General features: G+C 36.9%; 1 long non-coding RNA gene across 1 annotated transcript in view; it reads left to right on the top strand.

The window, feature by feature from the left end:
• LOC144246740 (uncharacterized) overlaps nt 1-6,974 on the top strand; it is a 157,968-nt gene extending 150,994 nt beyond the window's left edge. Inside the window, exon 3 of the long non-coding RNA XR_013340409.1 lies at nt 6,890-6,974. This is a non-coding gene — a long non-coding RNA (uncharacterized LOC144246740). The remainder of the gene's footprint in view (nt 1-6,889) is intronic.
• The last annotated feature ends 13,699 nt before the right edge of the window (nt 6,975-20,673 follow it).

Raw genomic sequence — 20,673 nt, 5'->3', positions numbered from 1 at the left:
GCTATAAGGAGTGCATCATCTGTCCCAACATTTTTTAAAGAGCCTTTCCCTTCATTGCTGCATAAAGGTGAACCTAAGTAGTACAGAAGACAGCTTGAACAGCAGCCGACAGAGCTGAGCTGCCAGAGGGAGCATGGCTCGCAGGCTGACCCTCTGTGTAAGTGAGTGTGTGTTTTTTCCTTGCTGAGAGGGCAAGACTGGTACATTAATGAGCCATCTGCCTTGCTGGGACACAGTTTTGAGAACAACATGCCTTCCTGTCCTTTTCATGCTCTGCCCTCTAGAAAACGTAGCTCTACCTTTCCTTACGACATGACACTCCGTCATATCAAAGGATAAAGAAATCAATGATGAAGAGAGAATTAGGGAAATGAGGGGAGTTACAGGACAGAGAGCTTAATTAGAAGAATAAAAAAAATCAGGGAAGAATAAGATTTAATGAGGCTCCTGTTTATTACTTCTGCTAATTTAGGAAGTCTTGCTTCTGGCTGTGGCACTGGAAGGTTAAATTGTACAGATACTTTCAAAATTAATATTGCAGAAAGTCAGAACACAGAACTTTAGTATTCCCTTGCATTTAACGGCCATATCTCAGCCTCAGACTATGGTCATGTTAAGCTTCAAAAGCCATGGCTCTTTCAGAGGTAAACTGCTTGTTCTTTCTGCAACAGATTAGTCCAGATCAAGGCTGGTCTGCTCTGAGTACCCTCATTTGCATGTTGTTACAGACTTTTGTCCTTTTTTCCCCCCTCCCGAGTTTCCCATGAGTCCTGTTTCTGCTTGGACAATAGTTCTGAGCTTCACAACAGTTTGTGGGGCAGAAAGAGCTAACACCAGTCACCTTCTAAAAGAACTACTTTAACTACACTTACTGGATCCTTTGGAGCTCTTACCAGCAGCTGTGCAGTGTCTGTACCTGCTCTGAGCACAACACTGGACCTGGGTGTCCCATGCTGGCAAGTCAGAGTTTGCAGAGACCATCGTGCGCTGTAGGTGCAGAGTGGATGCATTATCTGGTGATGTCTGAGGTGCTGTGAGAGTCGTTCTGTCTTGGCATGACAGAAGTTTGTAATGAGCTTCTTTCTTCACCTTATGTATCTTCTTTTTTTCCCCCCCTGACTTTTTATTTATGAATTGGTCCATCCACAAACTAATATTTTTAGTGCCATGTTTCCCAGCTAAGATTATAGTATCAGTTTTACCATGTTTTTCCTTTTATTGTTACAGGCAGTTTTATGAATAGCATTCTATGGCTACGCTACTGGTTGGTGCATTTTCATTAATTATTGTCTTATTTTTAACATCACCATTTTTACAGCTGGAAAATAGCAATTACATAACTTTCCCTCTGTGTGACATATAAAGACCAGCAAGTTAATATTTATCAAAACTTTGAGGGTAGAAAGGATTATACATGCACTGAACATTCAGGAGCCAGGATTAGATACATGTTTTTTGACAGATGTGGATTTTTCTATCGTTCTGTAAGTTCCTTGTGAGTAACTCCATAGATTCCAGGAATTATTAGCAGTGATCTTTCTTTCTGGGATTTAACTTCTAGGGTAAGTCAAGATTTAGGTCTTAAGGCTGTCCAATGTTTATAGTTACTATACTCATGGTTCTGTTTTTCAGATGACTTTTTGTGGCACTACCTCTATTATAGATGCTGCTTTAGTGTCATTAATATCCCAAAATATAAATATCCCAAAATATAAAATTTATTTGATTTCCCATAATAAATTTATGACAATGACACCAGACCAGTCAAATCCTATTCCCTGTGCCTGAGTTACTCTGTGGCCCAGGGCCACAGCTGCTTTCTTGTGATCTCTTGATCAGAGCTGCATGCCAAATGGACTTTCAGTTTGGGTGAGATCCTGACCTGTCATACAGTACCTGGCAAATCTGTCCTTCTCATCTGCAGCCTGGTGCCAAAGACATCCTTCATTACTGTGGGATTCAGACTGCAGGCAAGCCTGTCCTGCCTGACATGATCCAAGTGGAGGTGGAGTCCTTTCCAGACTGGCTGGCTCATTAAAAGATGAAGGGTTGATAAAATGGAGATGAATGTGCTATACTGACTGCATTGATAGAGTTCAAGCAAGGCAATTTCAGCTATTAGACACTACCTGAAAGCTAAGGTTTTCCTTTTTCAATACAGGTTGTCCTTGCTCCCGTTTGCTGTTATTGATGCACTAGATAGTGTTTTGTGATAACAATATCATCAGGGAGAACCATGCCATGTCAAGAAAGATTTTTTAATACGATATATCAAAAGAGCAGCAAAAGAAGCACTAAAATATGGAAGCAGCTGTGTAATTTGGAAAAAACCTAACTTTTGCAGAGTTACAGGTCTAGCAGAAAAGCTGGCCTTTGAAATTCTTATAGCCAATGAAAGCTCTTTCCTGGTATTTCCAGCCAAGTAGCTGGGAGTGTGACATCATGCTTCTCAGCAGATATTATTAACTCAATTAAGTTAAAGAGATATAAAGTAAATTACTGCATCCTAATTATACAAAAAATGGATAAACAAGCAACAAAAAAACAATTATATAATTCACTCTGAAATTAAGATGTTTGAACTACTAACAACTTAAATCAAAGAAACAGTAATAAAATCAGTGTAATGTTACTAATTACATAATTTCATCTTCTGAAGTCAAATCCATAAATTTTTGTTGACTTAATGTATTTTGGCATTTATAAGTGTATAAAAGGAACAAGAATGGGTTTATCTTACACAACAGTGCTGAGATCTGCAACATCTTCTGCAGAGTGAGAAACTGAGCTTGTAGTGATGGAGAAAAATAGGCTTACAAGGAAACTTCATGTTGGCCAGTAGAGTGTGCCCGGGTAGGAAATTGGTACTTGGCATCTTGTATTGTTCATACAATTGTATGAACATAACAATTATAATAGTTATGTACAATTTCTATTGTACTGATTATAATGTCCTTTCCTACATAAAAGAACCTCTATATAGACCTTAGAAAGAAAATTACTTGTGTATTCTTAAGGGTAAGAAGCTGAACTTGCAGTCATGGAAGAAATGCAAAGGGTGTGTAATAATCAGTGCCCACAATGACCCCAGGTTTTCTAACAAAATCAGCTGTCAAAAGATCTGACCCATCCAAATACAGGCTGTGGAAATGCACCCTTCTACACCATTGCCTCGTACCAATCAATAACAATTCAATCTTGGCAGAATTCAGGCGGCACCTATTATAAGCCATCTAAAACTGAATTGCTGTCAAAGAATTAGACATGAAGAGGATTGCTGAACTAGTACCTGATGGGAAAAAATACTGCCATAGTTTAGTACAGTGAGACAGTTTCAGGTGTTGCTCAGTGACAACTTCTTAAAAATACAGAATTATACTGGAAATATTTTAAATATCTAAACATAAATTAAGGTTGACAGCCTCAGCTTTGATCCTAGGAGGAGCCGAGGCAAGCAAAAATATGGTTGTACTTATCATTTCCCATTGGTCAAAAATCTGCTTGACCCACGGCTTGATTCACAATAAAAGATAGACTTCATTCCCAAGCATTTAATTTGTTTAAAGCTCCAGTTACTCCTGAATGAAAAAGAAATGAATTTTCTTTTTACAGTAACAGAGGAGGGAAAGGTATTGCAGCATCAGAGGAAATCAGAGGAATGCTTTTCCCTCTTTTTTATTTTTATTTTTTCCATTACAGAACTCATAATGCTCTTATTCAGGATGCCTATATTAAAATGCTTTCCACCAAATTGCTATTTCATCTTTTTGTTCTGATCTGAGGGCATGCATAGGGATTATCAAGTGTTTTGCCACTAATTGGGTATGTCCTGTGACATAATATGGAAGAGGAAATGTTCCCTTTCATAACGGTGGTATTCCAAATAGACATTTTATTATTAACTATCTGCCAATGCAAAAAAGAGTGAAACAATTTTTATTGCCTAAACAGTAAAGCAAAAAACCACCTCATTTTATATACTGTACAAGAGGCACCCTAACAATGAGAGTAATCTGCTACTTAGAAATTTGGTTAGAGGGAGGTACCTGGAGAATATTGCTTCTGGAGCTTCCCAGTGCTTTTAGGACAGGGCTGGAAGGACGGTACAGATGGGTTCATTATTCAGTACCCCTGCTGCCTGGCTAAGTGCACTGTTACAGATTGCTGCCGTGGATGTGCTGTGAAGCAGCTCTCACTACCCAGGGAGATGAAATGGGGCCCATTAGGGAAACAAGAAAATGTGAGGTAATGACTGGTTAATACCCTTGGGCTTGAGGGTAGAAGGTATGTGCTCTTGAACCATGCCTGTCAGTGAGTGAAGAGGTAATTTCCATGTTCTCTTGGACTGGTGTCCAAGGAAACCATTTTGGATTGATAGGGGTAATCAAATGTTACTTTAATTTGTGGGCTGCGTGCACATTTGTAAGTCATCGGCCATTTTACCCCCATGGTGTTTCTCCCAAGGCACTCCTGTCCACAGAGTGTCTCACTACTTTCTCCTCCTGCCTGCATTTTTCTTTACCTCCTGCGGTTGACATCTTCCCTGCCAGCTGTGTCTTTTCCGCAAGGTAGTTCTCTTCACTGCTGACTGTGGTCCTGGGGGATCCCAGGGCTGTCAGCCACACTTCTACCTTCTGCCTTTCTGTCTCCTTTCCTTGCATGTTTTCCTTCCTTTGCTTCTCTCTTGCCACCACTGCCTTCTGCTTCTTTCTAATCAGGACATTTCTGCATCCTGTAAAAAAGGGAAAGGCTCAGCCCCAGTTAAGAACCACAGAAAGGGACTGTAACAGTTAAAAATCACTGTGAAGAATATCTTTTGAATGAGAAAGCCAGAGATTAAGGTTTTAACTACTCAAAGAGGACAAAATTGCATTTGTGGTTATAAATAGACTTAAAAAGGAAATACAATTTCTTTTCTTTTAATGGAGAATAAAATATTTGGCTCTGTATGTGACACTGAAAAGCTATGTATTTCTTGGCTCTTGAGCTTGCAACTTTTGCTTATTGGTGGCAGTATCTAGCAGTCGACAGCTGCCTTTGACAGAGTGTAGTATGAACTAGCATTCACCCCATATGTTTTCTCTGCTGAACATATAGAAGAATCACAAAAAATATCAAAAATGGTCAGACATTGGTACAGACTTGCTGAGACAAAATAGACTCTTCTGTACTGTCAGTTCTCTTCAGTTGAGGGTCCCTTCTTGTGGCTACCTTGACATATAACTCAGGTACATCTCCTGACTGCATCCCCACTTATTGTAGTTTATCATATGATAAAACCTGTGAAAAATGATATTTAAGTGCCCCATTAAGAGCACATGAATGCTGTGTTTATATTGTGTACCCAGGAGTTCAGTCAATTAAGAAACTTTCTAGCTTTTCTTTGATTATACCAATGCAGTTTGTAAATATCAATTCAGGAGCATGAGGCAGTGCCCTGAAGATAACAAGCAGCTGTGCCATGTATGGTGGTAGCTCAGTGCATGCTGCTGTGATCAGCGCATCAAACGGCTCAATTCCAAACACATCGGCGATGTCACGGATGCAGCCTGGCTCTTACAGTTTGCTTTTAATTTACCCTTTTACTAACTGTATTATCTTCCCAGTAGAGCTATTTATCAGGGTGGCGATTAAGTAGCGTCTACTTTACATTATGTCTTTTGAAAAATATCTAAATTAGGATGATCTAAAACTCCAACAAATTATGGGTACTTCAGTTGCTTCTGTTTGTGCTCCATGGGCAGCAATTTACCCAGTGTTTTTCCAATTCAGCTAAATGGGAGACAGCTGGGGGTTAGCAAGACTCATCTTACCAAATCATAGATATTTTAAACAGCTGGCAATAAACTGTAATTTATATCTATAACGTAAAATATTTATCCAGAAGAAGTACCTTTAGAATATACTTGAAAGCTGCATCTGAGCTGACATGAAGGAGAGCTTTGTATCTTATTGCCATGGGCTAGGGCTTCAATTTATAATTAATTTATATGCTGTTCCTCTGAAATGCTGTAACTTTTATTATTAATCAATTTAAATTGAAAAAAGTGGTAGTTCTAAGAATTAAAACCAGACTTCCTTCAGTAATTGAATTCATCAGACTAGTTTCCTAAGCAGTAAATGCGACTGAACTCTGCGATGAGAACGTCAGTGAATCTAAATTCAAGTACAATGGCAGCTTCACAAAGTCTGTATTTCACTCATAGTCTTTTATAAACTGTTATCAGTGGTGCTCTAAAAGGGCTGAACAAATGAGTTTTCCAGTGCCCTGACAGTCATGATGGTTCTTAAAAATCTCAACTTCACTTTTCCCCATTTCTGAATCTTGAAGGTTTAAAATGTGCTTCCTTTAGAAATTTCTTTCCACTCTCCAAAACCTGAAGATACTCTCTCAAAGCACTGTTACTAGACTTGAAAATAATTCTGTTTCTGCTCTTCACTAATTCTTGTAACATGTTGTTACATCTTCATTAAACTCAGTGGGGCAACATCGTTTTATCCCCTAATTTGATGATTTGGTGGTAGGATTCATGACATATACATAATGCATAAAGCTGTCTTAAGTGATCAGAACATCTGAGGGACCACCTTTACTCCATGACATTGACTAAAATCAAGATGATTTTGGTTCTTTTTGTAATAAAGGCAGTGCAGGTAAGGAGCTGAAGGGGTGCACTGAAAATCTGGAACATTTGAGCAGCCTGCCAGTAAAAAGAGATGAACATGTAGCAACTCAGAGTAACCCAAATCAGCAACTGTAGTTCCAAGAAGTAATATTATTTATCTTCACACATATAGGTAAAAGCATATTTTCCTAAGTTCTAAGTAGTGTTAGAGCTAACTTTTTAATATTGCAACATTTGTTCTGATATGATAATATTTTCTTCAGGTGGGATGGAATACTGTTGGAGGAGTTTCTACTCCGTGTAAAGCCTGAAGAAATAAAGCAATAGAAGCAGACTTTCAGTGGACTTTTCATTCTTTCCTTCTTTGCACTCTGAGGGGAAGGTTAGTAACTGTTATTGCCTGTTAATCTCAAGCACTTGCTGGTAAAGTGTAGCTGTACTATTGATGTGGTACTCACCAAAGAGCTGAGCCTCTGTGGTAGATAAATGCATGTGGCAGTCAGTTTCTGAAGTCTCATCTGCCTGTGACTCCAAGGATGTCTGAATATCTACACTATGGCAATACTGTGGCAGAGACTAGAAATTAGTAAATAAATGCATTTGGTGTTTTGTTTGGGGTGCTTGGCATTCAGTCTAATGTTCTGGAGCTCTAATGCAGTCTTAGCCATCTGCTAAGCAATAGTAAGACACTACTGAATAGTAGTGCTTTTTGAGCTAGTCCAGCCTTCAAATAGCTGGATTGCTCTTTTTCACTTTGGAGTTACTTTAAGTAATGATTTTGCCCTGTGACATTTTTCTCTACTAAATTTCTCTTAAAATTTTAGCTTTCTTTTAAGTTCAGTAATTTCTACTATAAATTTAGAATATGCACATATGCTGCCTAGGCTGAATTTTAAGGTCTTATGACCAGTTTTTTTATTCTTAATACCATAATAAATTTCTGATATATTTAAATATTTTTCTTAATGTCACAAAAAGGCATTGTTTTTACTATTAATTATTGTTTTATTGATCAAAACCATTATTTATAATTTTAGCATACCCTTGTTTATCTGAATTTTCCACTGGGAGATTTTCTGTGGTCCAGAAATAACAATGATAAAACAGCAGCATAGGGATTAGCTACATAATTGGATCCTGTAAAACACTGAGTGACCCAACTTAATAAGATATTTGGCTGTCTTCTGTTATCTTTTTCTGACTCTGGTTTCTGGTTCTTGTGGTCTGATTTTTTTTTCTCCCAAATGTTACAAAGTAGTTTTTGCTGTTTGTTTTTGTTTGGTTGGTTAGGTCTTGAGGTTTTGTTTGTTTGTTTTGTTTTACCAGAAGTAACAGAAGCAATAGGAGTAATAGAAGTAGAGGGTTTGGCAAGCTCTAGTTGTATTAAGTCTCCCTGGCACTTATTTGACTATGAAGTCTGAAACACTTCATTGAAACTGTGTAAAATTTAAAGTGTGTAGCACTAAGTGAGAAACAAAGACATGGTAACACAAATACTGGTTTTCTTAGAAGGTCATACATGACTCAGTGATTTTTGGAGATTCTGTATTCATCTGTGCTGTGCATTAGCTAAAGCACCTTTGCATTCTGTTGCTTATTGTGCTTCACCCCAAAGCCATTCTCCTGTGCTCCTGCTTTTCAATACCTAGTAAACATTAGTCTTGTTCCTTTCTCAATTCTCCCAATAGTCTTTAGCATTTCTGTCTAAAAAAGGGCACATTGAAAGCATAAAATAAAAATCAGCCCTGTCAGTTCTGACTGAAAATTATATTATGGTGAAGCTCTCTTCTGTGAAGGGACTATGATGGTTTTAGCACTGCAACAGCAATAACAGCTGTAGTCCAAGTTTCACTAATGTGATTTCTTTGTAAATATATTTAGTAGTCTGGTTTATTTGCAAAATTTTCTTGCTTTAGGTGAAAATACATATGTAAATATATAATCCTCTTTTCTCCATACATTTCCATTGTGGAAATGGAGACAAGCTGGAGACAACAGGTAAACATACCCAAATGGATTAATCTGTAAATGTTGCACAGTAAAATTCTTATAAAACTGTATATTCCCAGTTGCATTCTAGTGCCTGCATCCCTGTCACCATGAAAGAACATAATCTCTTAGTTTAAAACTCACTCAAATACTTTGAGATTTTTGGTTTTATTTTATGCATACTGAACTAAAAGGTAATATGCCTTGTAATCAATACTGGAGTTGAATTTACGACTCTGATAATATAAAATATTTACTTGAAGAAGCAGAGATGCATCAGCTTTTTCACAGGAAGCTATGAATAAGCTAATGAAAGAAGGGAGTATGCTATAGCCACTATTTATGTGGTAACAACTGCAGGCTTGAAAAGCAAATGCTAATAGTATCTTCTGCATTAGTTATGCAACAAAACAGTTCTTTAAATTGCACATTTAAAATTTAATTTACTAATATGCTAAATTTTGCAAGTTTCTAATATTTGTTTTATTTATAAATCTCAAAAAAATCAGCAACCGTGGCATTGTGCGTTCTAGATAATGAAGAAAAGGTCAAATGTGATAAAATAAATTAGTGTCCTTACTAGAAGCACATAAAAGTAGAGCTATGAAAAACATCCCCAAGCTATTTCTGCTTCCCATAAGTGGCTTCTGTAAATACTGAATTTTGTACTTAATTTTTCTGTTCTTGTTGAGTCATTTGCACATTTTCCTTTGCACTTCTATCCACAACTGTTGATGCTTCTTTGAGTGACTTAAGCCCATGAAAAGATGGAGTTGAAAGACTCCATCTACATCATAATGCCAAGAAAAAGGAAAAAGTGGATAAAATCTTCAAATGACAAACAAGAAAGATAAATAATGTCTGAAAACTCCCTAAATGGACTCTTTATGCTAAAGTATATTAACATTTAGGCATGTTGTCCCATTAACCAGGAAGAAGGTGAGTGGAGATTTTTCAGTATTTTTAAATTTTTCTTGGAATGGAAATTTTACAATTTCAGTATGAAGCATCTTCATTAGACATGGTTAAAACTATAGTCAAAGGCTACTACCACAAGAAATTTAAGAGTGAATTAATTTCATATAGCAATGCCATCACTGAAACTGCAATCTGTCAGCTGCCTTTTAGCTGTTGGCAGTTTTGTCCCCAAACTGCAACATTTAAGTATGTCCTTAATTTGTTCCAGAAAAAGAGAAATTAAATATTTTTTATTTTTCTAGTATTTTGCTTTTAGGTATAACTTTTTTTTTTTTTCTCATTTCACAATCTGTAAATGTTATTCCCCAGGCATATCCAAAAGACAATATTTCTAGAACTATAGCTTTAATCCAATACTGGAATATCTGTTACAAAGTGCTGCTGATCCAGCTATGAAGTGCTAGGTTATGGAGGGCTGTTCTCTTTTCCTGCTTCTGATTGCTGGGTCTGATCACTGGGAATACTTTACAGCCCTGGAGGCTGAGAACAGAGGTTTTATTTTTACAAAAAAATAATGGTTTTCTCATTCCTTTTTGAAGGATTTCTTTAATTCCATTGATTTTCTAAATAATAATTAAAACCCCTGACTGGTCAAAGGATCTTGTAAAGTTTTTCCAAAATAATTTTTTTTTGTCTTGATAGTATTTTCCTATTTCAACAACATATTGTTAAACTTCTGATATCTGTTTAGATGGTATTATGAAACACATTGTCCTTTTATTATCTGATGTTTGTGCTTGCTAGCTAATACTAAAGTATGGGAGTGGAGGATTTAAAAAAATTTAAGCCATTTTTAAATAATTCCCTCCGGTTTCTAGAGAAAGCTACCTTAGATTACACCAGCTCTTCTGTGTGTGAAAAGAAACATCTCTTTTGCTGAAAAAAATATATGGCTTTAGGAATGAAAGCATCAATTGGGCAATTAATTTAATTAATTTTTGTAACATATTTAGGTATCTTAATTATCATTGGAATAATTATCTTAGTTATTATTTGTCTCTTTTCCGATTTCAGAATTCAGTTCTGAGGGCTGTCTGAAGGTATTTCTTCACAGCTCCTTTCTCATAAAACCTTTGTCCCTGGCTTTAGTAAGAAAATTTGCTTTGTTTTATTGAAGCTCCTGTGCTTGCATAAATAATGTCCGTCTTCTTCTTTCAGATTATGTCTCTAGAAATGAATGATAAGATGGTATGTACTTAATTTCTGAAGTAATAGAAATCTTTTTCTTACTAGCTAGAAGCAAATGAAACACTAATTATAATACTTATAGTATATGGGTGCAAAAGATTTCCCCAGTTTTGAGTGCTTATAAATAAGAACTTTTAATCTGGTCACTTTAAATGGTCTCTAATCTTGTAATATGAGTAATATGAGGTCAAATTTTATTGCTAAGCCAGTATGATAGTGGTTTTAGTTGTTCTGAGTTGTTTCAGAGGGCTGCCTTCACAAACATTGCCATCCCTTCCAGTCAGTCCCAGCAGATTGCCATGTGTGCCCTGCAAATGCTTACCATCCAATTTGCAAACAAGTGATAGCCCAATATGGCACCCCAGAAAAAGATACTCAAACCATGGAGCAAGTATCAAACTGCTGTTCATGAAAAGCTGTCCTCATATGAACCACGAGAATTCATTCTATGTCAAAACAAACAGCAGAACAAGTCAGCTGGGTGACAGATTTGGATTGCATTGTATCAGCTTGTATTGCTGTTTCTCAAATTGTTAAACATAAGAAGCCATTTCTGCATTTCTGTGTCTGCAGCTGTTTCACAGCAGCCCTTTGCTTTGTCTCTCGTGCCCGTTCGGTGGGGACGGAGCGCGGCGGGCGGCGGAGCCGAAGGGCCGAGGGCGGCGAGGCTCAGAGCCCCGGCTCTCCTGAGCTGCTGGGCAGCCAGGGCTGCCAGGCAGCGCAGCCCTTCATTGCTCATCCCTACCAGTAACCTTGCCCCGCCTCAGCTGAAGCAATGTTGTACACCATTGGATCTTTCTAGTCCTTTCCCAGGGAAGCTATGAGGCAGGAGCAATTCTTGTGCCTGTTCCCCCACTTATGTCAGGTCAGGGCTTTGGCTGTGTGTGAGTAGCACTGTGTGAAAGAGGGTGTTTGTTCTTGGCTTTGGAGGATCTTCGTCTTGCACACTAAAGGGAGAATTGTACAGATCTCTGTAGATGAGTTTTTAAAATTTTTGTTGGCTTAATGTAAACACATGTTGGAGATACTGGGATGTTAATGAGAAATTTCTCCACCCACGTACAGCTTTATAACTGACTGTGTAGCCCAGAGGCCTAATGTGTCTTAAACTGCAGAAGTTCTGTAACAATCATTATTCTGTGTCAGGACAAAATTACCTTGTAGGAACATTGCATAATGTCTGCTATATTAATCATTAGAGATATTTTTGCAGCACTCAATTTTATTACGAAGGCTGGGTTATGTTCTGATCTTTCTAATAGTCACATGTAAAGTACTGAAGCCTCCATTATTTTATAATAAGTAATGCATATCCGACAGAATAATGCATTATGCACATCCTCTCCTATATGACTCTAAAGGTCAGCTAGTAACTTGAATATTTTTGTCCTCCAGAACATTTCACTTTACGGGTTCATTAGAAAGTGTCTCTCCCCTTTCAAATGTTTTAACAGCAAGCTATCACAGTACCAAGTTTGACTGTTTTATTTTCTACAAAGTAAAATTGCGTGAGCCATGGCCATTGCACATATTCACTTACAGTTGTTAATTTAAAAGCATTGCAGGATCAAACTAAGCCAGCTTTTACCGGGAGGTATGACAAAAGTAACAGCCCAAATGCTGCAATTTACTTCGGGTAGATGTTTCAAATTCAGATGTAATAACAGACACTAACAGGCACTGCCCTAATTTATGGATTCTGGCATTGCCAACAGGTGCTTAGTTCTTAGTCTGATTGCTGTTTCTTCAAAAAAATGTACAAGTAGACCTTTATTTTTGAAGTGTGGAACCCTGCAGTAAGCCTTAGTGATTGTCAAAAGCTGTATCTCATTTCAAACACACCAAACTCTTGTATTTAGCAGTGGAAAATATTTTTTCCAAAGCTATTGACTAAAAGTTTAAATATCTTATCCTGTTTGAATTCCCAGGAATGCATGCTCATTTTCACAAGCAGTTTGACTTCTGTGGTATTTTAATTACTATCCTATTCAGAAAACACGTGCAGAACTGAGAAGAGGCATGTTTTGCCTGTGCAGTGATTGCATGTGCATTGCATCTGTAAGCCACAGAAGATTTGCCCAAAACAGCTGATGGGAACCATGCACATGAGGTCCAATTATGTTTAAAGAATCAGCTTAACTTTGAACATAAAAGTGCTACCCATATACTCAAAATGATTATCTCATTGTTACAATTTTGCTCTAGAAGTGTGCTACTGGAAAATTGAAGCGGAAAGTAAAGCCTGTACTTTAACAGGCCAGCCTAGTAAGATGACTAAAAATGTAGGATAGGGCCCAATATAGTTTTCTCTCTGTAGGGGGAGTGCCTCTGACCTTTGCTTTCTCAAATATTTAGTGTCTAGATCTGAAGTGGCTGTTTCAAGTGCTATACACTTTCTCTCTCTTGTTGTTGAGAATCTCCTGTTTGACAGAGCTGAATTATTGTGATGGGTTAGTCTGGCAGAAAACTGGCTGGAGGGCTTTGTGATAGCTTTGGGGCCAGACCCTAATCAACAGGCCATATGTTTAAATCCTTCTCTAACAGATGACTGTGCATGCACGCTCCCAGGTGCAATGTCATTGGGATTGTATTTGCAAACATAAACTAGTGACATTCAATTATGTTCATAGGCAATGTTGTAAAAGCCACAGAGGAAGTAATTTACAACCCTAGCACAGTATGCAATTCTTTGCTTATAATCAATTTTTCATTATATAGGAATATGGTATACTATGTTCATATTTGTTTTTCTAATATGTTGAAAGAGCTGATAATGTGTAAAGTTTGTCCCTTTCAAGCAACTGACATTTGAGAAAGTAGTGGGCCAGAACAAATTACTAATAAAGCAATATCAATATATTTTTATGAAGTTTTAATTAGAAACAAAACCCTGAACCACCAGTGTTTGGGCCAGTTCCTGAGATGATTCTTACTCCTTTTTTCTCTTGGAGCATGTATTGTGCTGCTGAAGTGGAGCCTGCATGCGCCACACAGCCCATTGCAGGTTTGCTCTGGCTCGAGTTTGCTGTTTCTTTCTACCCGTTTCATTTTCTTTCCCAATATAAAAAAAGATAATATCAGTTTTTGGTGATGATTATTTTTGGTGATGATTATTCTATTGAAACTAGCAAACAATTTTTGGTGGGCTTAGAAAATATTTCCCAGGTTGGATTGTTTTTGTAAGTGTTCAGATTAGGACCAGTTTCTAGAGACTAATGGCTCAGTGGACTCTCCAGTCTTATTGAAGCTTACCCTGGTATTAAAGTTTCTTTTCCCTTTAAATATGCAAGGAAATTTTAGGTACCCTTCTGTTGTGGGGGGTATCTGATGATGGAACTTTTATGTTTGTCTAATGGAAAATATTGTTAGCAACACATTCAGACATTGTGCAGTTCTTATAACAGAAATAAATTAATCATATTACTAATACAATTATTCGTTTAGGAGGTAATAAATTCTTTGACTCGGACTTTATTTAACAAGTGGGTTTTCTTTCTATGCTCTCTTAACTTGGAGGACTCATGAGGCCCCTTAAAGATAATGCTGTCCAAGTATGCATTATGTGTCTTTAAAGAACTAGTTGCTAGGAGAGTCCATTTATCAGCACTGAGGTTGCATTAGGGACCATACTCTGCAAATGACTTCAGCTGCAAGTTTGGAAGTGATATTAGACAGGACATGAGATGTTCTAAGGGAGAAGCATTGCATATTGCAATCCAGCTTGAGGGGAACAAATGGCCAGCACGAGCTTGGAAATGGCAGCATGGTCTTGAAAAGCTGATTCGCTCATGCAGGCTGTATCTCCATCTATTCACACATACTGTCACTTTAATTCATGGGGAAGATTAAACCCAAGCAAATCTAAACGGAATGAAGAAAAGTGAATTGAGTAATTACTTACATATAATAAGAATTTTCACATTCTCTTAACAAAATTGTATTAAATGTTCTCTCTCTTTGTACGTCTACATTTTCCAGAAGATTTGTATATTAAAATTGGTGCATTTTTACCTGGTTTTATATCTAATCATATTAGATAAATTATCTACTTATTTTTCAAATTTTATCTCTTCCTTTGATTTAAGGTTCTTTGATTTAACAACCATTACCTTACTTTTCAATAGCACCAAAATATATTGTTATCCTTTTCTTTTTTTTTTTTGTGATGGAGTGGAAGACTGAAGGATTTGAAAAATAGGTAGAAAAATAGGCTCAGACCTACATCAATGCTATATGAAAATTGGGAAAGTGCAGTATAAGGTCATGCTGTAAAGACAAAAAAAGAGAATAAATACATTAATATAAAATAATAGAAAATTATATTTGGACCTCTATTTATAGACTGCATGTTGTAGTTAGCTGTATCATGGCTTTTGTTCTTTATACATTATCTTTTAGACTGTTTTAGAGTGTATTTTCTTTCATAACGGAGCATATGATTTATATAGCAATTCATAGATGCAACAGCAAAACATTGAGAGAATAATGATTCCTAAATATTCATACTGGAAAGCTTTCTTGAACTTTCTGTTTTCATTGGAAAAATTTTATATCAAATTACAAGTACCATTTAGGAAAGTTTTTTCTCATTTTGTAAGAATGTATTCAAATACATGTCTGACTTAATACTCCAATTGAAAGCAATGGACATAAGTAAATTTTTGCCCTCAGGGCACCAAGCTTAATGTACCAGCATGGAGTGTGTTGTGGTGTCTTGGTCCTTGGAGGTATGTTCATCCTGGTGATTGAAATTGCTTTCAACTGGGACTCAAATTCTTTCTGCCAAACAGACAGTCGTGACTGAACCAAGTATTATACATTAACTGCACAAAAGATACATACTTTTTTATTTCTCTTATAACCACAAACAGAAAAATGGTTAAAACTAAAACAGAAGTATTTTCTGGGATTTACAAAAATATAAATTAACTGTATACTCCTATATTTATAAATTAGAATAAATTCTCTGTCATTGTTTAAACAAGGGTCATATTCAAAACTCAGTTACCAGAATAAAGCATCATGTCTTGATAAAACATTTGTCTACCCTGCAGCTTCCCAGTGAACAGATGACAACTATATTTAGCAGAGCTGAGTCTTTATTTTCCAGTTTTAGTCAAGAAATTGGACAAGGCTAAGGAAACACAAGTTGAAAGCTGAGGGTAATCCAATCCTTACCTTTGCTTCTGAAATCTTGCTGGTTTTTGATTGCCATCTTATAGCATTTGAACTGCTCACTTAGGAAATTAGATGTAGTAGAGCAAATTGAAGACAGGTGCAGCTACTTATCATGTACAGGCACAGTCACCTCTTTGCTGAAAACATGCAAATCAAATTTGGAAGTAATAGCGCTGGCTCTGCAAACCATGGGATCAGTTAAATGTTTGACAGGGAAGAATGTATGTTTGTGACATGACTTACCCCATGTTCCAAGGGCATCATTGACACCATAATTCTACTCGGTGGAGCCATAGATCAATGAGAAGATGGTCTCATAAAGAAATTGTGTCAGGCAAGGTCATCTTCCTCTTGTCTGACTTCCTGGCCATATAAAAAGCGACTCATAAAATGTTCACTGTACATGCTCCTTGAGTGACTCTTCAAGCAAAAGAGATTGATGACTGAAAAAATAATCACAGCAGTTTACTCAATGAATAAATGCTGAATAAATCTTTCTGCTTAAAGGGTGCCCATGAACAAATAGCAAAGTATTTAAAGTTAGTCTGTGTTTGATATTTTCTGAATAATTTTAAGAATAGCAAATCCATTCCTTTCTTAATGCTTCCTACTCTTTATTGATGTTGTACTGAAGATTAGTTGCAAGTGAAATGTGTGTTATTGATTCCCCTTCAGACAAAGTATAACATTTCAAGTCAGGTGGGATTAGTGTACCTCAGTGTTGTGATAGATCTGCTGTTTACAGTATCCCTCATGCTCCTATGGCAGCTAAACCAGGTGCTCAGGAGGGCTTCTCCAGCAGGACAAACAGCCTGGGTGTCAGGGAATGCCCCTGCCTCCTGCCCCAGCATCAGCTGCGCTGCCAGGGCTGGACAGGGCTGCCTGCTCTGGCTGCGTGTGCAACACATCTGCTGGGGCAGCTCTTGGGACCTGCCAGGAACACCCAGCCTGTGGGAGGAAAATTGCAGGCAAACAGCAAAGGAACACTTTGCTTCAGATGTGTCTTTTGACCCATGTACCTTGAGACTCCTTCACAGATAATGTGTGCAGACCATGCCTTTGTAATGCCAAGCAGAAAAGTTTAAACTTACTTGGTTTTTGCTGCGCTCTTGAGGACGTGTACCCCTGTCCCGTTTGATTTTTCATTATGGCAACTCTGGCCAGAGAGTTTGGAAATTCTGTTCTATTGTTCCCTCTCAAATATAGTACTATTTAGTTTGAGAATTTTATATGTGGATTTAAAATCCATTTTAATTCAACATATTTTGGTTTTTTAATACCTAGAGTTTTTAATACCTGTTGGAGTATAACTGGGCTTCTGTTTCAGTCTGCCACAGTAGTGCCTAGGCTGGGCAGAGAGCAGGACCATACCTGGGCACTGAGGAGGGACAACTTTGTTTCTTTCCTCTTCTCTTTAGGCTTTAGTTCTGAATTACCTAACACTGACTGGTGTGACTGAAAATAATTAAATATAACTGAATAAAACCCATAATAATGCTATAAAATATTTTCTTTGCTAACATAATCCACCACTTACTTTTTATCAGTGTATCATAAACTCAAACTCCTCTGTTAAGTTCTCTCACAAAATTAGAAGGGCTACTTCAGCAGCCATCTTTACATTTTTGTTATAGAACAGGTTCCAAAGTCTCCAATAGGTAAATAATACATGATAAAATCTACTGAAGTTATAGAACCCTTGACTAGTACTTTTCTTTAAATATTAAACATTATTTTTGAAGTTGTTTGAACTATGTACAGTTTCACACAACAATTTTCCTGTTAGAAGGGAAATATGCCATCCTCAGCCAGTTTTTTGTTTGATGTCCACGAATACTAATGCTAGTAGAATCTCTTATTAAGTGTAGTAGTTCAGAATAAACTATATGCAAGCTCCATAATTATTAAGTTCTGAATGAAGGGAAAGGAAAAAACTTATGAGCTAGAGTTGCAAACTTCATACTTGCTACTTGCTAATGCAACTCTCAAAACCATCTGCTTTTTTTTATTCATTGCAAGACAACTTAGACACCTAAAAAATTAGGTGTTTTAAACATAAATAGACAAATCTCTTGTCTAAATTAAATTTTGAAAAAACCTCCCTACTACAAAGCTTCATTTGATACTGCTTAAGGGACTTGTAGGCTTTCCCTGTTTCCCTACCTCGTAGTCTGACTTAGCCTCTGAAATTTGAAGATAAGTTCTGGAAAACAGAGTTAGGACAAAGAAAAAATAAGTGCTATAAAGAAAGTTTCTGTAAGATATGTGGCTTAATAAAAGCTTCATTTCAGCAGAGTACTACAGCAAACACATGCTGGGCTTCCAACCATCCCCTGTCTCTGAATGCTTCAGTGACACAGTCGTTTAACTCAGGGGTTTTATGTGCATCCAGCAGAGGCTGTCTATTATATTGATTTTAGAAATTTCCTATTACAATATTAAATTTCTTTGTCACATCTAAATGGTTGGTTCTTCAGCTATTTCTCAGATAAAATTCTTATTCTTTGAAAACTGGAAATACTCTAGAGCATAGTTTATTCATAGTTTTGGAGCTGGATTCATTATTAGTTATATTTATAATGAACTTACAGTACTTATGCAATGAGATTTATGGAAAACAGATTAGTGTATCAATGGGGATGGGGAAGGGTTACCATTCTAAATATAGCCCAAAGACTTGGTTGAATTCAGAAAATACTGAAAATTAACTTATTTTTTCAGATTTTCAAAAAATTAGGCTAAGTACTAAGTACAGGGCTCTGGAATACTTTGTTTCAGAAAAAGGAAAGAAGTATTAATTTAACTGATAAGAAGAAAAAGAGCCATTTAATATGAATGTAGATCCACCATAATGGGATATTTGTATATTTGCATGCATACTGATAGATGTAACAACTCTTAGTGTTTCTCTGTAGGATTGGCTTTACACTTATGCTTCAGAATGAGTTTGTTCTTCTGTGCTGATTGCTGTTCCCACATATTAAAAGATTCCTTCCTTATGCCAGTTGTGGGGTGCTCAGATGCTGCTCTGCTTGTTCACTGTAAATATGTACCATGCGTAGGAGAAGCAAGCAATGGGGTCTGTGTCAGGGGATCCACTACTAATGAAATTTGGGTTGACATACTGAAATCCCAAAGAGAAACAGAATGTAAGTCCCAGACTGCACTAGCGTGTGTGTTGTTCTATATCCTGTATACCACCACCAATAAAGTTTTCAGCACTGCTTCTAGGATACCAATAGGTAAAAGAAAAATAGAAAAATCATCATACATGAACACATTCCCTCACATAGCTTGGAAGGTAAAATTGATATAAAAATGCTCTGAAATTGGAGACTTAGGCTGTTGTATGTGTTGTTGTTGCTAAGAAGAGACTATGCAGCAGAGGTTGTATGTAGACCCACTAGTAATGGAATTAAAATCCAGAAAAGAACATGTTTTGAGATTGTTATTATAGAAAATCCTGGCTTGATTAATGTGTTCTTGCCTTTTAAGCCAAACTCTAAGAGTGGCAAATAAGTGATGCAATGGAAAAAGGAAACTATTGCACAGAAGGAAATACTCAGCTGGGAAGGAGAAGGAGGATTGAGTGGGAAAAACTCCTCCTCTGCAACTGAGTTACTCTAGGCTAAGCCAAATACTTGGCAGAGGTAAATGCACACCACCCAGCTTTTGATATCTCTGTGAAATTAATCCAACAAAAAAGATATTTTGATTCCAATACAATAATTAATTCTAACAAGGTTAAGGGAGTACAGATACACCTAATATATTTTTTGTTTTCTTTTAATAGAAGATAATACCAGTTCCCAAGCTGTGGCACAACCTCCAAAAATGCTATGTCAATAAAACCAGCTGGGGAAGAGGCCTGTATCATTTGAATTATGAACAGGATATGAAATGTGTTCGATTGGACTGTCATCATCTGCCTCTGTTGTGTACATTGCTGCACATTTTCCTTATTTAAAATAAGTTTTTAAAATTAGTTTTTCAACAAACAAAGTATGAACAGAAAGGTTTGCATCATTCCTGTTCCTTCCCTTTCCTGATTAAATATAGAGAATCAGTGTGTTACATGGCAGTAATAGGAAGTACAACTTCGTTGACTAGAAGGAATGGGCACAGGTGAAAAGCCATAATATGAGTCTCTTCCTTAATATAAATTTATTTAAAAGACACTGACAAACTTTATAAGAGAACATTTAATCTTAAATTAAAGTATGATTAATTTCCGTTATTTTAAGAATAAATTGACTGAAGTATTTGTGTAACTTTATTATAGACATTTGAAATTAATCTTTTGGTAAAGCACCTTTAATTCTCCTTTGTTCTCATTATTTTGGCTGCTATCCCCCTCTGTGCCTCATTGGCCTAGAAATGACTTGCAGTGTCTATTCCTCTTGCTGCTGGTGTTCTGTTGAGTAGTACATTTGCTGCCTCACTTGTACAGCTCTTCACAGCTCTTTTCATAACCAGTTCAATTATAGTATGCCCAGATTTTTTTTTTTCCTGAGTAGATTTCTAATTTTGGAGCTTTCAATCCCCAGCCAGCAAAGTAATGAAGATTCCTTGGTCTTGTAACTGATATTCAAAGTAAGAGAGTTAGCTAGTTATTTTATGTATTCACTGTGGGCAAAACTCATCCCACACCAAAAGGCCTGCAGAAGGCCCCATCATTGCTAAAGCCCTCAGGGCCTTATTCCTCACTTCATTT

This window comes from Lonchura striata, chromosome 9 (genome assembly GCF_046129695.1).
Source record: "Lonchura striata isolate bLonStr1 chromosome 9, bLonStr1.mat, whole genome shotgun sequence".
Taxonomy (NCBI): Eukaryota; Metazoa; Chordata; class Aves; order Passeriformes; family Estrildidae; genus Lonchura; species Lonchura striata.
Note: the sequence above shows the minus strand (reverse complement) of the source record. Positions and strands in the feature narration are given on the sequence as shown.